Consider the following 20,810-nt stretch of genomic DNA (forward strand, 5'->3'; position numbering starts at 1 on the left):
ACAAGTGATTTTACAATCAACTTATAAGCACATGTAATCAAAGTAAGCAGTAAAGCATCAAAATGCAAAATAGGTGGTGTATAATCCTTCTGTGTATAACTTTACCCCTAACAAATTTACCATCTCGAGGATCTAATAAGTTTGGTTTGTTGTATAATATTAGGGTGAAAGGTATACTTGTAATATTGGTAGTTATGATATCTATAAATATATCTTATGGGGGAGAGTTTGGTTCAAGTCCATAACCTCATGTTTTCTCCCAATGGTCTCTCATTTTTCTCCATGACCTAAATCATGGAGTCCTAAAAATCAACATGATATCAGAGCAGGTTGGTCCCGAGTTCGAGTCCCGCTCCCACCGAATTTGTCCTAGGTATTTTTGGTGAATTTGTCCCGGGTTTTTCCGATGAATTTGTCCCGGGTTTTTTCGGTGAGTTTGTCCACAGGTTTTCCCCGTGTGGGGGAGTGTTGGAATATTTGTTTGTATCGACCGGGCCAGTACTTGTATAAGATCCATGGGGTTGCTTTCCTAAAAGGTTCGAGCCTTTTAGCGCACCGGTTTCAACATGGTATCAGAGCCAGGTTCTGATCCTGGGACCTGTGGGTTATGGGCCCACAAGATTCTGACAATGGTTTTTTTAGGTTTCATTCTCCTTTTTTTGTTAGTTGCTGGATATTAGTTTTTTTATTTTATTTTGTTGCTCGTGGTTTACTGTCAGTGTTGTCTTCTTTTGCTTTCTAGTCTACGCTTTCATCTTTGTTTCTTCGCCTGTTTATTTTGGATGCTTCTCATGTTTCTGTTCTTATTAATTTTGGGAGTTATTTGAGGGAAATTTTGCATTGACGAGATGGGAATTTGCTGCTACTTATTATCTTCTCATGCTCATCTCTTCTCTGGCGTTGGATCGGATCCACTCTGTTAAAAAACTAGCATCCAGGAAAATTCTGGTCTGTGATCCCTGGTTCATCGGATCTCTGCTGTCATGATCCGATGAATTGATCAACATAGTGGATTACTTTAACGACGAAAAACATGACATAGTCTCACTTTGAGCAAACCTATATAAATCTTATTGTGTTTTTCTTCATACTTATTTTTTTTTCTTCCACGATTATTATTATTGCTCTTGTTAGTTTGGAATTTGGGTGTCTAATTCCTAACAAGTGGTATCAGAGCTTTGGTTCGTGATTGAGAGCAATTGTAGGCGGAGAAGGATCGGCACTAGGAATCAACAAGTTTGATGGTATTGATTTTGCGTTTTGGAGGATATAGATTGACGACTATCTATACAGTAAAAAGCTGTACTCACCACTTCTGGATATGAAACCAGAAGGTATGAAAAATAATGAGTGGAATCTCCTCGATAGACAGGTGTTGTGAGTAGTCCGGTTAACACTGTCAAAGAACGTTGCTCACAACGAGGTGTCGAAGAAAACCACAGTAGGGATGATGAAGATTCTATTGGATATGCATGAGAAACTTTATGCAAATAATAAGGTACATCTCATAAAAAAAATTTAAATTTAAAGATGATAGAAAATACATCAGTTCGCTTTTGAATGAGTTTAGCATGATTGTCAATCAATTGACCTCTGTTCATATTAAATTTGATGATGAAGTTCGTGCTTTAATTCTTTTAGTGTCTCTACCGAATTGTTGGGAGCCTATGAGGGCTGCATTTAGCAACTCTATAGGCAACATAAAGTTGATTTTTAATGATGTTCAGGATACCATTCTCACGGAGGAAGTTCGCAGAAAGGATTCTGGAGAATCGTTAACATCTAATTTTTCCCTAAGTGTTGATACTAGGGACAAGAACTTTGAGAGGAATTCCAACAAGGGCAATGGTTTAGGGAAGTCATGGAATGGAAGAACCAAGTCTAAATTCGGAAGGAATGTGGAGTGCTGGAATCGTGGCAAGTTTGGTCACACAAAGAAGAACTGCAGAGCATCGAAGAAGGATGCAAAGAAAAATGACAATGCAAATGCGGTGACTAAAGAGGTACAAGATGTTTTACTCTTGTCGGTTGATAGCCCTATTGACTCTTGGGTGTTAGATTCAGGAACTTCTTTTCACACCACCGCACATTGTGAAATCATGGAGAATTATGTTGCTAGAGATCAAGAAAAGGTGTATCTTGCCGATGGAGAACCTTTGGATATTGTCAGTATTGGTAATGTCAGTTTGAGGATGTTAAACGGGACAATGTGAAAAATTCACAAGGTGAGACATGTACCAAAACTGATGTGTAATCTGATCTCAGTAGGGAAACTTGATGATGAAGGTCATAATGTGACTTTTAATGGTGCTGCCTAGAAAATCACAAAGGGATCCATGGTTGTTGTACGAGAGTTAAAACTGGAACTCTTTACATCACTTCTAGTTGTAGAGACATGGTTGCAGTTGTTGATGCTGTTACTGATTCTAACTTGTGGCATTATAGGCTCGGTCACATGAGTGAGAATGGAATAAAAGTTCTTCAATCCAAAGGGAAGCTACTAGGGTTGAAAACAGTAAAAAACATTTTGTGTGAAGGTGTTACGGTCCCGAATCTCACACAACGATTACCGGGGAAGAAGGACGAGGAGGAGGAGAAACCCAAACTCAAAGGGGAACTTGAAGCCCTAGGTTCATTGAGGAGAACACACATCCCTAGGTTCGTTGAGGAGAATGCACATCCTAGAGCTCGTTGCGGAGAACTCCAAAGCCCTTGTTTAACCTAAAATTAGGACTTGTCTTTTCTCATTCCTTTCACCCTTAAGTAGGGTTCACGCTAACAAGGTTCAAGAGCACAAAATTACAGATATACCCTTCCACGACATTTAACTTAAAAAGTAAATTAACTTAATGACTAAGTAACTAACTCAGCCACGACGCCTCTGAATGACTCGACTAGCAATAGAGTCCATAACATTACTCCCCCCTGGAGAAAGAGCTTGTCCTCAAGCTCGAAGGCAAGGGAGGCTTGGCGGGATGACACTTTTGATGTGCTTGGCGCATAGTCTAATGCCAACTTCAGTTTCTTGCTAGTCTCATTGATCCTCCGTGGGATATTTGCAAACAAGACTACCTACCAAAATCGAGTTGCACCCGATTGTCTTTCTAATGCTTGGGCCTTCTATCATGCTCCTGATATGAACTGCATCAGCCCACCTTCCTAAAATGACATAAACATTGAATAAGAGTACAAAAGCTCCATCCGTCAGTGGCTCAAGAACACGAAGATGTTTAGCTGCCTTTCAGCCAAAGCAACATCATTATGAACTTTGGATGCCCCCAATAAGGATGCCCAGATGATAGCATTTGGTTCCATTGGCCTCTCTTGAACTAGGAGACCAGCAGGGCCTAGAAGATCCACCATGCACCCATAGTGCTCAATCTCTGGTTGTATAGTGTAATTCGATAACATCTCCCTGAAATGGACAAGGCCCTCTGCAACAAGATCAGAATGGCTACATGCACACAAAACACCAATGTATGTTACTTTATTAGGCCTAAGGCCTTCTGTTTGCATAGCTGAAAAAAAAAAATGCAAGAACCAATTTTCCCTACCCATGAATAGCAAGACATGAAATTATAGTTGTCCAAGATAAAACATCATTATGCGGCATGTGGTTGAAAAGTAAGTGGGATTGATCTATCCTCTCACACTTAGAATACATGTCAGCAAGTGTTGTTCCCAGAATGACATCCTGATGAATGAAACTTTCCTCGATGTAAACATGCAATAGTTGCCCTTGATCTAATGCACCTAGATTGAAGCAAGTTGTGAGTAAATCGGACTACTCCCAACAAACTTTGATTTACTGTACAGATAATCTTCGATTTGCATCCTCCGAGACACAAAATTCATACCATCAAACTTATTGATCCCTAGTGTAGATCCTTCTCTGCTAGCTATTACTCTCAATCACGAACCAAAGCTCTGATACCACTTGTTAGGAATTAAACGCCCTAATTCCAAACTAACGAGAGCAATAATAATAATCATGGAAGAAAGCAAAACCAAGCACGAAAACAAACAACAAGATTTATACAAGTTCGCCTCAAGGTGAGACTACGTTCTGTCTTCCACCGCTGTAGTAATCCGCTATGAAGATGAAATAGTTTACAAGACAAAGCACACACTTACATGTGTTTCTCTATAACCTCTTGGCTTGCAACTCGAGATACTCCTCAGATTAAGATGATTAAAACCCTAATAGCAGCGCCCCTCAATTATAAAGAGAAAATTAGGTCAACCGCATTATAAGAGTGAAATTCCCAAACCGCCCTTAATGAAATAACAGTTAATATATCATGGACTGGGCGGGGGCATTAATTAGGCTCCACAAATTAACACACATTGGGTGGTACAACAATTAGTTGGATCTCTAAGTTGCAGAAGATAATTGTTCTTTCCATTACTGAAGCATAATATGTTATCGTGACCCAATCCAGCAAAGAGATGGTATGGTTGCAGTTTTTCTAGGAAGAATTAGGTCTCAAACATGGGAAGAATGTGTTGTATCGTGATAGTTAGAGTGTTATTCATTTAGCAAAGAATCCTGCTTATCATGCCAAAACAAAGGACGTACATGTGCGTTATCTCTTCATTAGATTGGCTTTGGAGGATGGAGCCTTAGCACTTGAGAAGATTCAAGGAAGTCAGAATCCGGCTGATATATTGACAAAGACTGTTACGATTGAGAAACTAAAGTTGTGTGCAACTTTGATTTGACTTCTCTTTGAGGATAGAGAAGTTGTTGCAGCTGTAGAGGAGATATTCAGGTCCACGTTATATTAACTGCTATTTCATTAAGGGCAGTTTGGAAATTTCACTCTTGTAAAGCATTTGCCTTAATTTTCTCTTTATAATTTGGGGGGGGGGGGGGGGGGGGGGAAGGAGCGCTATTAGGGTTTTAACATTCATTCATCCGAGGATCATCATTAGTTGCAGCCGAGAGAGGTTAGAGAAAAATACCTTTAAGTGTGTGAAATTTCTTTTGTAAACTATTTCATCTTTATAGTGGATTACTGCAGCGGCGAAAGACAGGAGAGTCTCACCTTAAGGCGAACCTGTATAAATCTTGCTGTGTTTTTCTTCGTGTTTTTTTTTCTTTCACGATTATTATTATTGCACTCGTTATTTTTGAATTAGGGCGTCTAATTCTTAACTCTATCTATATTAAAATAGGATTTAGATGAATGAAAAGAAAGGTAAAAAGACTTACTCCCTTTTACTTGGAAAGTACCTTCTACTTGAGAAATCCAAGTATCTAGTTGTTGCAACACAATGGGAGTAAGGGAGCACGTCTAAATGATAATACGAGGAAAGTTGGCAGAAAGAGTAGGAGATTTTGCAAGGCAATGACTCTCTTTAACTCAAAAGCACTTTTGAGAAGAATTTGCAAGACTTTAAGAATAAAGGCTTGAAGGTTTGCTAATAAATGCTCTTTAACTTCTCTATATCAGGCTTGGTGGGGAATTTATAACTTTCCTAAGCCAAACTAGCCATTTTTTGCCAGTTTGCAAAAGTCAATGTTTTTTTGTTAGGATGTGACTTATTTATCGATGGTACGATCTATCAATATCTTCATGTTGGTCCTGACATTTTAAGTTGATCGATCATTGCCAGGGGATGGTCGATCAGTCAGTGTTTCCTCTGGCAGTGCAATGCCAGTATACTCGATCGGTGAACTTCCTATGATTGATTATGCTCTATGTCTCCAACTGGCAAGATTCTATCTGATCGATCTGTCATGTGGGGTGATCAACCAGGAAGAAACATGGAGTGGTAGCAGCCTCCTGTGCTTCATGTTGAATTTATGAAAAAGAGAAATACTTCATTGACTTCATTAACTTATTATAATCAGAGTACATGAACCTCTATATATAATAGAGGAAGGTAGTAGAGTCCAATTACAATAAAACTACCTCTGTCCAAATTACACCAAAACTCTAATACTTAAAGATAAGTCCTAATATAATTAAATAACTCAAGATTGATAAAAGACAAACATAAATCAAACTAGAACTCTTCTAGTAAAGATACATTTGTGAGTTCTTCTTAATCTTCCAACTTATGTGATAAGGATGCCAACTCGTGGTAATCATGTTGGGTCCTACTTCTTATGGGCTTGGGCCCATCTCGTGGACCTTCCTTGGTCGTGTGGCCCATCTTATAATACTCTTAGATATGTGGGTCTTCCTTGGTCGTGTGGCCTTAGGCCCTATCTTCCAACACTTCACATACAAATCCACAACCCTTACCATTCCTAACTCTCATGCTTTATTGTCTCTGGGACTAGTCTGTGGAGGCAGTCGCAAATAAAAGTTGATGAAGGATCATCCTTTCGGTTCACTGCCTTACATTTTTCGACAGTGGCACACAACAAGCACAAGCACAAACGTCAATGTGGACGGTTTGATTAGTGTAGAATTTAGGAAACCTTCAAATTTATCTTGAGCAAAAGAGGGAGAGGAGAAGGAGAAGAAGGAGAGGAAGAAGAGAAGAAGAGAAGAAGAGAGAAAGGAGAGAGAGTTTAGAGATCAGATTCCAAGAGAAGGGAGAGGAGAGTTTGGAAAAGATTGAGAAGTGAGGAGAGAACTTAATTCTCTACCTCTTAGCCAAGGGCCTCTATTTATAGTTTTTACAATACCCTTAGGGCTAAAACATTACAAGAGAAGAGACATAAATAGACAAGTAATTACATCTTCATGCCATCTTTATGAGAAGTCTTCTTATTTACCAATATGCCACCTCTTGGACGTGTGAGCTTGAGCCCAACTTCTAACAGTCCCCCTCAAGCTAGATGAGAGAAAACATCATAAATACTAGCTTGCCACATATAAAAGAGATGATCTTAGACATAACTGGTTTAATAAGAAAATCTACTACTTGCTCTTGTGATGAATCATGTTTGAGGGAGATTATACTTGCTTGAAATTTCTCCTGTATAAAGTGGTAGTCCACCTCAATGTGTTTGGTCCTTTCATGGAAGACCAGATTCGAAGTGATATGAATGTCTGTTTGGTTATCACAATATAGACCCATAAAACCTCCTTTATAAAATCCTAATTCGATAACAAGGGACCTAATCCCTAGGAGTTCATTGACTGTGTGAGCCATAACCCTGTATTAGGCTTCTGCACTAGATCTCGTAACCACTAGATCCAGCCCAATTTGCATATGAAAATTTTTCTATGTTTAAGTAACCATTTTTCTTATAAAGTAATCCTCTTCCTACTTCTCCTTTTAAGTATCGTATTATTTTCCAAGACTTACCAATGGGTAAGTTGTTGTTTATACATGTACTAACTCACCACACTTACGACATATGATATGTCTGGTCTAGTTACCATGAGGTAGATAAGTTTTCCCACAAGCGTATGATATTTGCCAATATCAATATCTTCTCCAAAACTTGCACATAATTTAATATCTGCATCCATAGGTGTGTCAGTTGGGCGGCACCCCATCATTCTCGTTTCTTCGAGGAGGTTCAACACATACTTCCTTTGAGGTAATATTATCCCATACTCGGACTGAAGAACTTCTATGCCCAGAAAATAATTTAGAAGTCCAATCTCTTTAGTTTTAAATTCATGACATCTGATGTTTTTGACTTATATACTATTCACATCATTGCCAGTTAAGACAATATCATCAACATACACAGCCAATAATATCTTTCCTTTCGTGGTATGTTTAATAAATACCGAATGATCTATTGAGCATCGACGAAATCATAACCATAGTAGTGTTTGGCTAAATTTATCAAACCATGCCCGAGGGAACTATTTAAGCCCATATAAGGACTTCTAAATTTCCTCCACCCTCCCCCCCCTCAACTACATAACCAGGTGGTTGAATCATATGAATTTCCTCACGTATCACCATTTAAGAAAGCATTTTTGACATCGAGTTCAGAGACGGGCCATGAAGAGTTAGTGGCAAGCGATAACAAGATATATACCAAATTTAACTTGGCAACATGAGATAAGTTCTCCTCATAATCCATTCCATAACATTGAGTGTACCCTTTAGCAATGAGGTGGGCCTTAAGGTGAGCAACAGACCCATCTAAATTATGTTGGATGGTAAAAACACATTTACAACCCATCGATTTCTTAGCTGTAGGAAGTCGTGCTAAGTTTCATGTCTGATTCTCATATAAGGCTTGCATTTCCTCATCCATAGCCGCCTTTCATCCTTGATGTTTCAAGGCCTCTTGACAAGACTGTAGAATAGAGATGGAAGAAAGAGATGCAATGAATTGATAACATGCAGAAACCAACCGATGGTGAGACATAAAGTTGGAGATAGGATGAGAAGTAGTGCAAGTACATGGTTCTTTTCTTAGAGGGCAGAGTATCAAATTATGGACAAAATGGAATAGAGGAATAAAGACTTACCTCGATAGGATCCAAAAACTCTAGAAAACTCCATAGGTGTGGTGTCGGCATCTGCAGTAAAAGGCACAAATGGATGAGGGGGATGGAGTGACATCGGCATTAAAGGGCACAAATGGACGATGTTACAATGTGGGGCCCACCATGGTGCTCGAGCTGGTGGGACCCACCATGAGGACATAGGTCATCAAGAAGAATCCTAGAGGACTTGGGACACCAAGAAGAGTCCTCTCCCAAAGCAAGCTCGAGTAAAGGAATCAAGAAGCACAAGCTGATTTGATTTAGAAGACATGAAGATCAAGTGGGGCCCACAAGATCTCACGAGCTGGCACAATTATCAAGGTGCATTGGAGAATCATGAGGGGCCCACTAGGATAAGGCCACGAGCTGGCTTATCCCTTATATTCACGTGGATAATAAAGAATTCCTAGTTCTACTCCAATTAGTCTTCTAGGAGTTCTAGTTTGAATAGACTTACTTATATTGAAGAGTTAGAGTGAGAATGTAATTAGGATTGAATGAAAAATTGTATGAGGACTATACCTTCTCCTCTCCTATAAATAGAGAGGTTGTAATTAGGAATTAATAAAGTTACACATTCAATCCTGAGTTGGTTCTCTCTCTCCCTCTCCTTACTTGACGTAGCTCACCCTTTTCTTTTTTATTTTTTCTCTTCTCTACCGAGAGCTTTCCTCCCCTTTTCTCATTTTATTTTCTTCTCTCTTGTTCGTGATCATGGAAAAGGGATCCTAAATTCAACATGGTATCAGATCAACATATTTAGGATCCCTCGACAAAGGAATGCTCTAGAGAAGTGATGATCAACACCACTCAAAGAAGGCTCCTGTATGAAGGAAGAGCACTAGCCCAAAGATAAGTATTCAAAAATATTTTTTTTTATGCTACTGGTTCTCATTTTTAGATGATGATTCAAGGATGAATATGTAAATGCTTTTATCTTATTATGTTATGAATATGCATGCCCCTCTATCTAGAAGGAGCTATCAAAACAATTTTATCGGTTTGGAAATTCTATTTGCCGAGACTAGTTCATACTCAGATTACTGAATTTTTTTTCATGGGATAAGATTTCCCTGATAATAGAAGATTGCTATTGAGCCTCTTATGAGTGGTTTTTTTGGAAAAAAAAATATTTAGCATTGATGCTATAGTTACATATACCGAGTTGATTGAAGAAGTGTTACTTGGTGATATTATTTGAAGTTTTTTGAAGAAGAAGAGCCTATCATGGTTGACGAGAATATGAATATCAAAGGTGATATACTGAAAATCACCACCATACCCTTACATGGGGTATCAAAATTTATGATTTGGTCCACCTTGGTTAGGAGGTTTCTCATAACCAAAGACCTACTTGGTCACCTCATTACCCGAGGACCACCTATTGATGAAGATGATATTTTTTATATGAAATGGCTGAAGAATGATACTTTGGTAATTGGTTGGCTGATAAATAGCATGGAAGCACATGTCTCTAGTAATGTTATTCATCTTGACACTGCTAAACATATTTGGGAGACATGTACTAAACTATATTCAAGCCATGATACATTGCATAAACCCTGTAGTGTTGGCATAACAGATGATATTGAATGCACTCATTGTAAATTTCGGGGCCACACTATAGACCAGTGCCGTTATAGGGCATGCACTTACTGTGGTAGATATGGCCACTATAAAGAAATATGCTATAAGGCTAATGACAAGTCAGAATCAACAAGGGCTAATCAAGCCCTCATTAGTGATGCGCAAGCAGACCATCCCCCAACACCAGTTGCACAGAAAATTATTACTGATGAAGAGTATGAATTATTTTAGAAAATAAAGACCATGCTAGGGGTCTTCTCCTAGCCCCTATACCACTACTGCTGCCACTACTGCTTCAGGTATGCCATATGACTCCTCTTCATCCTGGATAATTGATTCAGGAGCCTCCGAGCATCTTACAGGTAACAAAACTTTATTACATTCTTTATCTCCGAGTCTTTCACACAAGTTTGTTACCATAGCTGACGGTTCTCAAACCAAAGTCTAAGGAAAAGGTTCCACTTCTGTCACCCCATCACTTCCGCTTAATGATATTATTTTTGTTCCTTCCTTTCCTTTAAACTTGCTCTCTGTGAGTCAGTTTACAAAATATTTTAATTGCTTAGTTACCTTCTCACCTACTTCATGTGTTTTTTAGGATCTTATAACGAAGCAGGTGATTGGTGGAGGCCATGAACAAGGGGGGCTCTACTACTTGGATGTGCCAAAGGTCAATATGGTGTCTACTACTGAGAATGAGACACGATTATGGCACAATCGGTTGGGACATCCTTCCATACAATCTCTTCATCATATGTTTCCATCTCTTAAGATAAGGTCTGAATTCAGTTGTGAGGTATGTCAGTTAAATAAACATCAAAGGAGTACATACTCTCCTCATCCAGAAGTCAAAAGTAACATTCCTTTTTCATTGATTCATACTGATGTTTGGGGGCCTTTGAGTGTCTCTAATATTCTCAAGCCAAATATTTTATCACTTTTATTGATGATTTCACTCGCACAACTTGGTTGTTTATTTTCAAAGAGTGTTCTGAGATACCATCTATTTTTGAATCTTTTTATGCGATGATACTAACACAATTTGGTCAGAAGATAAAAATCCTCCGGTCTGATAATGCCAAAGAGTATATTTCAAAAGACCTTGACTCCTTTTGTCAAGAGAATGGCATTATCCATCAGACATCATGTGCCTACACTCCTCAACAAAATGGTGTAGCAGAACGAAAAAATCATCATATTCTTGAGGTAGCTCGAGGTCTTTTATATGCCATGAAAGTTCCATATTTTTATTGGCCCCATGCTATCCTGACAACATATTTTCTTATAAATCGTCTACCGTCTACTGTTCTTGGGAATAAATCCCCCTACTCTAAACTTTTACCACATGATGATCCATTTGCATTACCATTGAAAGTCTTCGGTTGTCAATGTTTTGTTCATAATACTTTACCTAGACACAACAAACTTGACCCTAAATCTATAAAGTGTATCTTTTTGGGATACTCTCAAACACAAAAGGGTTATGTTTGTTATAGTCCCTCTTTGCAACGTTTATTTGTGTCCAGGGATGTAACATTCTTTGAAAACTCCTCATATTATTCTGATAGTGCTCCACCTGGTATGTCATCAGTACCAAGTTCTCCTCGACCGATTGTGCCTCGTGATACAGAGATTGTTCAGCCCCTAGAAACAATGGCCGATACCACACCTGCCAAGTTGTCAAATCCACCAAAGGTAAGTCCTTCATCATCAGTCATTTTTGGTCCAGAATTTGATAATCATCTTAATGCTTTAAGAAAAGAACCTCGTTCATACACTCAACCTTCTAATTCTCATCCTATCTTCAATTTTGTGTCTCATCATCGCCTGTCACCTCTATGTTGTTAGTTTCTTTTTTCTATTTCCTCCATATCTGTTCCACAGTCATATCAAGAGGCTCTACAACATCCATAGTGGAAGGCAACAATGGATGAAGAAATGAAGGCACTCAATGAGAATCATACATGGTCACTGGTTCCTCTACCTAAAGACAAAAAAACTGTTGGTTGCAAGTGGGTTTATACAATTAAACATAATCCGGATGGGACTATTGCACGACTGAAAGCTCGACTGGTTGCTAAAGGATACACTCAATGCTATGTCATTGATTATGATGAGACATTCTCTCCAGTGGAAAAAATGACCTTGGTACGTATATGATTATCCTTGGCAGCTAATTCATCATGGCCAATATATCAACTTGATATCAAAAACGCCTTTCTCAATGGCGATATAAAAGAATAAATTTATATGCAACAACCAGCTGGATATGTAGTTGAGGGGGAGTCCGTATGTCGCCTTAAAAAATCTCTATATGGGCTAAAGCAATCCCCACGGGCATGGTTTGAAAATTTTATTCAAGCCATCATACGGACAGGTTTTTACAGATGCTCTATAGACCACTCAGTATTTATTGAGAACACAACAAGAGGTAAGGTGATTCTAGTTGTTTATGTCCATGATATCATTTTAACTGGAAGTGACTTTGAGGGCATTCAAAAAATAAAAGAAAAAATATGTGCTGAATTCAAGACAAAGGATCATGGATTATTGAAATACTTTTTGGGTATTGAGGTCTTACAATCCAGACATGGGATTATTCTATCCCAAAGAAAATATGCCCTTGATCTACTAGAAGAAACAGGTATGTTGGGATGCAAACCGGTAGACACTCCTATGGATGCAAATACAAAGTTATGTGGAGGCACTGGAGAAGACGTGGATATTGGCAAATATCAAAGGTTAGTAGGGCGTCTTATTTACCTATTTGTAACGAGGTCAAATATTTCATATGCAGTTAGTGTGGTAAGTCAGTACATGGACAAGCCACAACTTAGTCACTGGCAAACACTTGAGAGGATATTTCGTTATCTGAAAGGGGTTCCTCTATAAAAAAACATGGACACTTCAACATTGAGGGATTCACGGATGCAGACTGGGCTGGATCCCCAGATGATAGAAAATCTACTTCTGGGTTTTGCACAATGGTTAGAGGAAATCTGGTTACATGAAAAATAAAAAAACAGAATGTGGTAGCACAGTCCAGTGCAGAAGTAGAATACAGAGCCATGACACACACTGTAAGGGAAATTTTATGGATAAGGTCCCTTCTCACTGAATTGGGATTTTATAAAGAAGCTTCAATGGATCTATATTGTGACATCCAAGCAGCAATACATATTGCATCGAATCCAGTCTTCCATGAGAGGACAAAACACATTGAAGTTGATGTCACTTTATACGAGAAAAATTCCAAGCAGGTCTCTTATCCTTGAAGCACATCTCCTCACAAAATTAAGTTGCAGACATCCTCACCAAACCATTCACTCACAAGATCATGTCTACCATATGCAGCAAGTTGGGTGTTTATGACGTCTTCTCACCCCCAGTTTGAGGGGGAGTGTTACAATGTGGGGCCCACCATGGTGCTCGAGTTGGTGGGACCCACCATGAGGACGTAGGTCATCAAGAAGAATCCTAGAGGACTTGGGGCACCAAGAATAGTCCTCTCCCAAAGTAAGCTTGAGTAAAGGAATCAAGAAGCACAAGCTGAGTTGATTTAGAAGACTTGAAGATCAAGTGGGGCCCACAAGATCTCACAAACAGGCATAATTATCAAGGTGCACTGTAGAATCATGAGGGGCCCACTAGGATAAGGCCACAAGCTGGCTTATCCCTTATATTCACGTGGATAATAAATAACTCCTAGTTCTACTCCAATTAGTCTTCTAGGAGTTCTAGTTTGAATAGACTTACTTATATTGAAGAGTTAGAGTTAGAATGTAATTAGGATTGAATGACAACTTGTATGAGGACTCTACCTCCTCCTCTCCTATAAATGGAGAGGTTTTAATTTGGAATTAATAAAGTCACACATTCAATCCTGAGTTGGTTCTCTCTCTCTCTCTCCTTACTTGACGCAGCTTACCCTTTTCTTTTTTTCTTTTTTCTCTTCTCTACAGAGAACTTTCCTCCCTTTTCTCGTTTTTCTTTCTTCTTCTCTTATTCATGATCATGGAAAAGGGATCCTAAATTCAATAGATGAGGAGTAGAAGGAGGGAATGAAAGACCCGGAGGAGCATCATTCGAGGAATAGAATGAGGTGTCCTAAAAAAAGGTCACATCCCTAGACACAAATAACCACTGAAGGGTAGAATTGTAACAGACAACCTTTTTGGGTGCAAGAGTAACCCATGAAAATTCCCTTCATAGAACGAGGAGAAAGTTTACTTTTATGAGGAGATGTGATATGGACAAAAAAAAGCACACCCAAAGACCTTTATGGGAAGAGAAAATGGGTCTTGACTAGGAAATAATACAAAATATGGACTTTTATGACCAAGTACAGATGAAGGCAACCTATTGATAAGGAAAATGGTTGTAAGTATGACATGATGCCAATAAAAGTATGGTACCTTCATGGATTAGAGGAGGCCCCGAGCAACCTCAAGGAGATGTCAATTCTTTCTTTCAACAACACCATTCTGTTGAGGTGTGTAGACACATGATGTTTGATGGATATCTTAATAGAAGGACTGAAACTCACTAGACAAGTACTATTTAGCATTATCAAACCTAAGTACTTGAATTTTCTTGCCAAACTAGGTTAATACCGTAGCATGAAAGGCTGTAAAGATAGTAAATATTTCAGATATTTCTGCAAATAGATATAACCACGTAATCCAGGTAAAATCATAAAAAAATATAAAAAAATATTAACTTGAGAAATATTAGAGACACTCAAAGGTCCCCTTACATCAGGGTGTATTAGAGAAAAGGGAGCAACATATTGGTTGGGCGAGGAGAGTATGTACTTCTCTAGTGTTTGCTTAACCGACAAACCTCACAATTTAATGTAGACGTTGAATTTATGGAAAAGAAAAATACTTCAATGACTACAATAACTTGTTGTAATCAGAGTACATGAACCTCTATTTCTAATAGAGGAAGGTAGTAGAGACCAATTACAATAAAACTACCCTTGTCTCAATTTCACCCAAACTTTAACACTTAAAGATAAGTCCTAGCATAATTAAATTACTTAATATTGATAAAAGACATACATAAATCAAACTAGAATTTTTCTAGGACGTGACCATAAGATAAATATGTCTTTGTGAGTCCTTCTTGATCTTCCAACTTATGTAACAAAGATGCCAACTCGTGGTAATCATGGTGGGTCCTACTTCTTATGGGTTTGGGCCCATCTTGTGGGCCTTCCTTGGTCATGTGGCCCATCTTATAATAATCTTAGATATGTGGGTCTTCATTGGTTGTGCGGGCTTGAGCTTATCTTCCAACAGTAGACAAAAACTTTAAATAAGTAAATAAATGCCAAAGAGAAGATGTAGAAGGTTGGCCAAGCTGGTTGTGCCAAAGTTGTGCCTCAGATGGAGAGGATGAAAGTGCAGCTTATGGAGGCAGGTCCAAATAATATAAACCCCCCTTTTCATGACCTCCACCAATCACCCGCTTCGTTGTTTGATCCTTAAATACACAAGAAGAGGGTGAGAAGGTGATAGAGCAATTTAGATGTCTTGTGAGTTGACTTACTGAGAGTAAGTTTAAAGGGAATTGAGGGACAAATAGGACATCTCAAAGTGGGATAGAGGGTGCAATAAAAGATGATCATTTGACAAGTACTTTGGTTTGGGTACTATTAGCTATAACAACAAACTTATTGGGAATACATGGAGATAAAAAATTTAGCATATGTTTGTTACATGAGAGATGTTCGGAGGCCCCGAAGTCTATTATCCAAGATGAAGAGGAGGAAGAAGAAGAAAGCATAACTGAAGCAATAGTGGTAACATCTGTAGGTAAATATTTAAGGGAAGACCCCATGAATGACTTCATTTTCTGAAATGTTTCATAGTCTTCATGAGTGAGAGTCATTTTTCAGATTTGTGATTCAACCTTTTCTTCCCGTTTATCATTAGTAACTGTTACAATGTTGGGACCCACCATAAGGACGTAGGTCATCAAGAAGAGTCCTAGAGGACGTGGGACACCAAGAAGAGTCCTCTCCCAAAGCAAGCACGAGTTAAGGAAGAGAGAAGCACAAGCTAAATTGATTTAGAAGACTTGAAGATCAAGTGGGACCCACAAAGATCTCACAAGCTGGCACTATTATCAAGGTGCACTGGGAGATCATGAGGGGCCCACAAGGATAAGGCTACGAGCTGGCATATCCATTCCCCTCACGTAAATAATAAAGGACTCCTAGTTCTACTCAAGTTGGTGTTCTAGTTGTTTAGTTTAAATAGACTAACTTATATTGAAGAGTTAGAGTTGGAATGTAATTAGGATTGAATGATAAGTTGTATAAGGACTCTACCTCCTCTACTATAAAGAGAGGTCTTGTAAGTCGAAATTAATCAAGTCACACATTCAATCCCGAGTTGGTTCTCTCTCTCCCTCTCCTTACTTGGTGCAACCCATTCTTCTCCTTTTATTTTTTTCTCTTCTCTACTAAGAGCTTGCCTCCCCTTTTCTCAGTTTTCTTTCTTCTTTCTCTTGTTCGTGATCATGGAAAAGGGATCCTAAATTCAATAGTAACAGAGGCTACAGTAGCCATGGTCCATTCCGGTTAGCCAGGAAGCTTCCAAAAAATTTCTACAAGGTGGTTTTGACCGCCACAATAAGTGCATATTCGAGGCTCTGTGTGAGAGTAGCTAGGACCGGTTCTACCACCTCTTGTTCGACCTCCTCGAGAATTTCTGCTGCAACCTCAATTGGAGGATGATGTACCTCTATTACCTGAATACATAGCAGATGAAACATCATTATTTGAGTTAGGAGACTGATCGGGGATTTGCATCAATGTGGCACTTATATTATCAAAGGACAGAAATGTGGAGGAGCTAAGAAGTTGGGTCTTAGAAACTTCAAGGTATGGTTTGATATTTTTAAAACAAGTTGTTGCCGCTAAAGTTTCTCTTTGCTTTTCTTGAACTAAAATATCGGTGGAGTATGGTTGAGTGATCTTCCACTCTTGAAGTAAACCTTGAAACCGAGCCAAATATTCATGACTATTGTCTCCTTGCTTAGTATTGAACATGTTTTGTAATACATATAAAGTCGTCATACTAGAGTATAACTTAACTACAAGTGTCCCAAACCTGTTTGGCTGACTCTAAGTGGACAACATTGTTGACTGCATGTTCTTCCATACTATTAATAAGCCAACTAATCACCAAATTGTCATCTTAACCCACTTTAGATAGGATTGACTTTCTTCATCAATCGATGGTGAGGACTTGTTTAAGTGACCGAGAGGGTCTTGAGTAATAAGAAACCTTCTAACCGATTGAGATTAACTAAGATAATTGGATAATACTATTAAGGGAATGGTAGTAATTTTGAGTATGTCACTCTTACTAGTATTTTCTTCAGCCATCTTAATTTAACAAATGTTTAGCAAAACACAAACAAGAAGAGCTGTAATTCCAATTGAGATCCAATTAAACTAAAATCCCAATTTAGATGGTGCCAATTACTATAATCCACTATTTAAGAGCGGATTGGGACTGAAGTAAGGTCACTTTTTAAAGCTTGAGAACCACTTAAAGCAATGATATGCTGTCCAAAAAAAAAGGTAACTTGAGTAAGGGAATTTTTCTCCCAATCCGAATTTTAACCTAAGATGGACTTTTAAGGGTTCAAAACAATTCGAACTTGTAATCAAACTGAGACCTAAATCTTGGGAGGCTCATGTTTGACGAAAAAATCTGTAGTTCAAAATTTAAAATAGTCCTTGTAATCAAATTTGAACAAATTTCATTCAAATACCAGCCACTTTCAAATAAAGATAAGTTCTTAATCTTCTTTCAAATACCAGCCAATTTCAGGCTTCAAACACACGAAAAATCATGCCTTAAGTGGAGTAAAACAAGTTCAAATACTTTTTTTTTCATCAAAAACTCAAGAACTCGTGGCTGGTTCTTCACCCAAGCTTGGCTTAACTATTCCTTATGATATGTGTTATATTTATCACTTAAAAAGACATATTTTCCTTACTCATTTGCAAAAAAAATCCTTTAGGCAATGAATTTTATCGTAAGTCCTAAAGGGTTGGAGAAGGAATTAGCAATGTAAAAAATTCAGAAATCACCAAAACCAACAGCTCTTTGAGCTAGAAAAAGTCCTGCAAACAATTTCTTTATGTTTGAAGAATCCCAGTACCATAAATCATAAAAAACTTGATTTAATTCAAAACAATCAAGTAAACTATTGGTCTTTGTAGAAGTTAGGACCCGGTGAGAATGACTCTAGGTTAACGTGGAAGAAGAAGGAGAGAAGAGAGAGAAGAAGGACGTTAGAGAGGAGAGTTTGGATTAAGGGAAGGAGAGTGCGTCAAGGAAGAAGAGAGGGTGGCTGAACGATTTCTCAAAGAGAGGAGAAGGCTTGAATGCCTTACCTATTAACCTTACAACTCAAGAGATTAAAAGACATACTACAACAATGTATTTACATCTTCATGCCATCCTTATGGAACATACCATAAATAATCACTTTGACACTCCTTTGACGTGTGGGCTTCTAGCCTTGTGCTTGTAGGCTTGAGACCATCTTCCAACACTCCCCCTCAAGCTGGAGGAGAAAATACATCATAAATACCTAGCTTACCACCTATATAAGATAGAATTTTGGATGTAACAGATTTGGTGAGGATATCAGCTAATTGTTCTTGAGATGAAACAAACTTAAGAGAAATTATTCCTGCATGAAACTTTTTTCGTATAAAATGACAATCCACTTCAATATTTTTAGTTCTTTCATGGAAGACTGGATTTGACATAATGTGAATAACTGCTTGATAATCACAATGTAGGCCCATAAAGCCTCTTTTATAAAATCCCAATTCGGTAAGAAGAGTCTTTATCCATAAAAGTTCACTTACAGTGTGGGCCATAACTCGGTATTCTGCTTCAACACTAGATCTTGTAACCACATTTTGCTTTTTTCTTTTCCATGTGACCAAGTTCCCCCCAACAAGGGTACAATACCTAGATGTAGATTTTCTATCATCGGGTGATCCAACCCAATCTACATCTGAGAAGCCTTCTATATTGAAGTGACCATATTGTTTATATAGCAATCCTCTTCCTAGAGCATCTTTTAAGTATTGTAGTATTCTCTCCAATGATTTCCAAATGAGTAATTTGTAGTTTGTGCATGAATTGACTTACCAGGCTTACAACATATAATATATCTGGCCTGGTTACTGTGAGATAGATCAATTTTCCCACAAGTCTTTGATATTTGCCAGTGTCAACATCTTCTGTAGTTGTGGCATACAATTTTTCATTCGCATCCATAGGTGTATCAATTGGTCTACAACCCTTCATTCATGTTTCTTCAAGAAGATCCAAGACGTATTTTGTTTGAGACAGTACTATTCTATGGTTTGACTGAAGGACTTCTATACCCAGAAAATATTTAAGCTTACCCAAATCTTTAGTCTTGAACTCTAGACATATCATATTCTTCACTTCTTTTATACTATGAGCATCATTCCCAGTCAAGATAATATCATCAATATACACGACCAATAATATCTTCCCTTTGATAGTATCTTTAACATATTCTGAGTGATCAATCTAGCACCTATGAAAGCCAAATCGTAGAAACGTTTGATTGAATTTATCAAACCAGGCCCGAGGGGATAGTTTAATCCCATATAAAGATGTCTTTAACCAACATACGGACTCCCCCTCAACCACATATCTTGGTGGTTGGACCATATAAATTTCTTCGCATATATCACCATTTAAAAATGTATTTTTTACATTGAGCTGATATACTGGCCAGGATGAGTTAGCAACAATAGATAGGATGATACGTACCGAGTTCAGTTTTGCAACCAGAGAGAAAGTCTCTTCATAATCTATCCCATAGCACTGAGTATAACCTTTTGCAACAATGTGTGCTTTAAGGTGTGCAACCGACCCATCTAGGTTGTGTTTCACCGAAAAAACCCATCTGCAACCAACTGGTCTTTTCCCTTTTGGGAGCGATGCCAATGTCCATGTTTGATTTTCATATAATGCATGCATTTCTTCATCCATAGCTGCCTTCCATCCTGGATGCTTCAGGGCCTCCTGATAGGATTGTCGTATGGAAACAGACGAAAGAGAAGCAAGAAACTGAATACACTCAGAAGATAAGTGAAGAGAAGACATAAAACTAGCAATTGGATGAGACGTAGTACAAGAACGGGTTTCTTTTCGTAACGCAATAGACCGAGTATCAAATTCAGGCCCAAACATAGGAGGAGGAGAAATACTTACCTCAGGTGGATTGGACAACTCTGCAGGTGAGAGGATGGCCGGTGCTTGAGGTGGTTGAGTAATATCTTCATTAAATGGCACAAGCAGGCATGGAGTGGTAGGGAAAATGTAAACCTTGGAGGAGCCTCATGTGAGGAGTAGAAGGAAGTGTCTTCAAAGAAAGTCACATCCCGAGATACCATCAACCTCCGAAGTGTAGGATTATAACAAATATATGCTTTCTGAGTTTGAAAATACCCCAAATAATACACCTCATAGACCGAGGATCAAGTTTCCTTTTATGTGGTGAATTATCATGAACAAAACATGCGTAACCAAATACTTTAAGAGGAAGAGAAAATGAATCTTCACCATGAAACAAAACAGCATACGAAGTTTGATTTCTAAGTACTGATGAAGGTAACCTATTGATGAGAAAACATGTTGTAAGAATAGCATGAGGCCAATAAAAGCAGGCCTTCATGGAGTAGAGGAGGCCCCGAGCAACTTCAAGGAGGTGACGATTCTTTCTTTC

The sequence above is a fragment of the Aristolochia californica genome, unplaced genomic scaffold (genome assembly GCF_029961685.1).
Source record: "Aristolochia californica isolate CCGP_79_NKW_82.1479 unplaced genomic scaffold, dmAriCali1.0.hap1 SCAF_12, whole genome shotgun sequence".
Classification (NCBI taxonomy): Eukaryota; Viridiplantae; Streptophyta; class Magnoliopsida; order Piperales; family Aristolochiaceae; genus Aristolochia; species Aristolochia californica.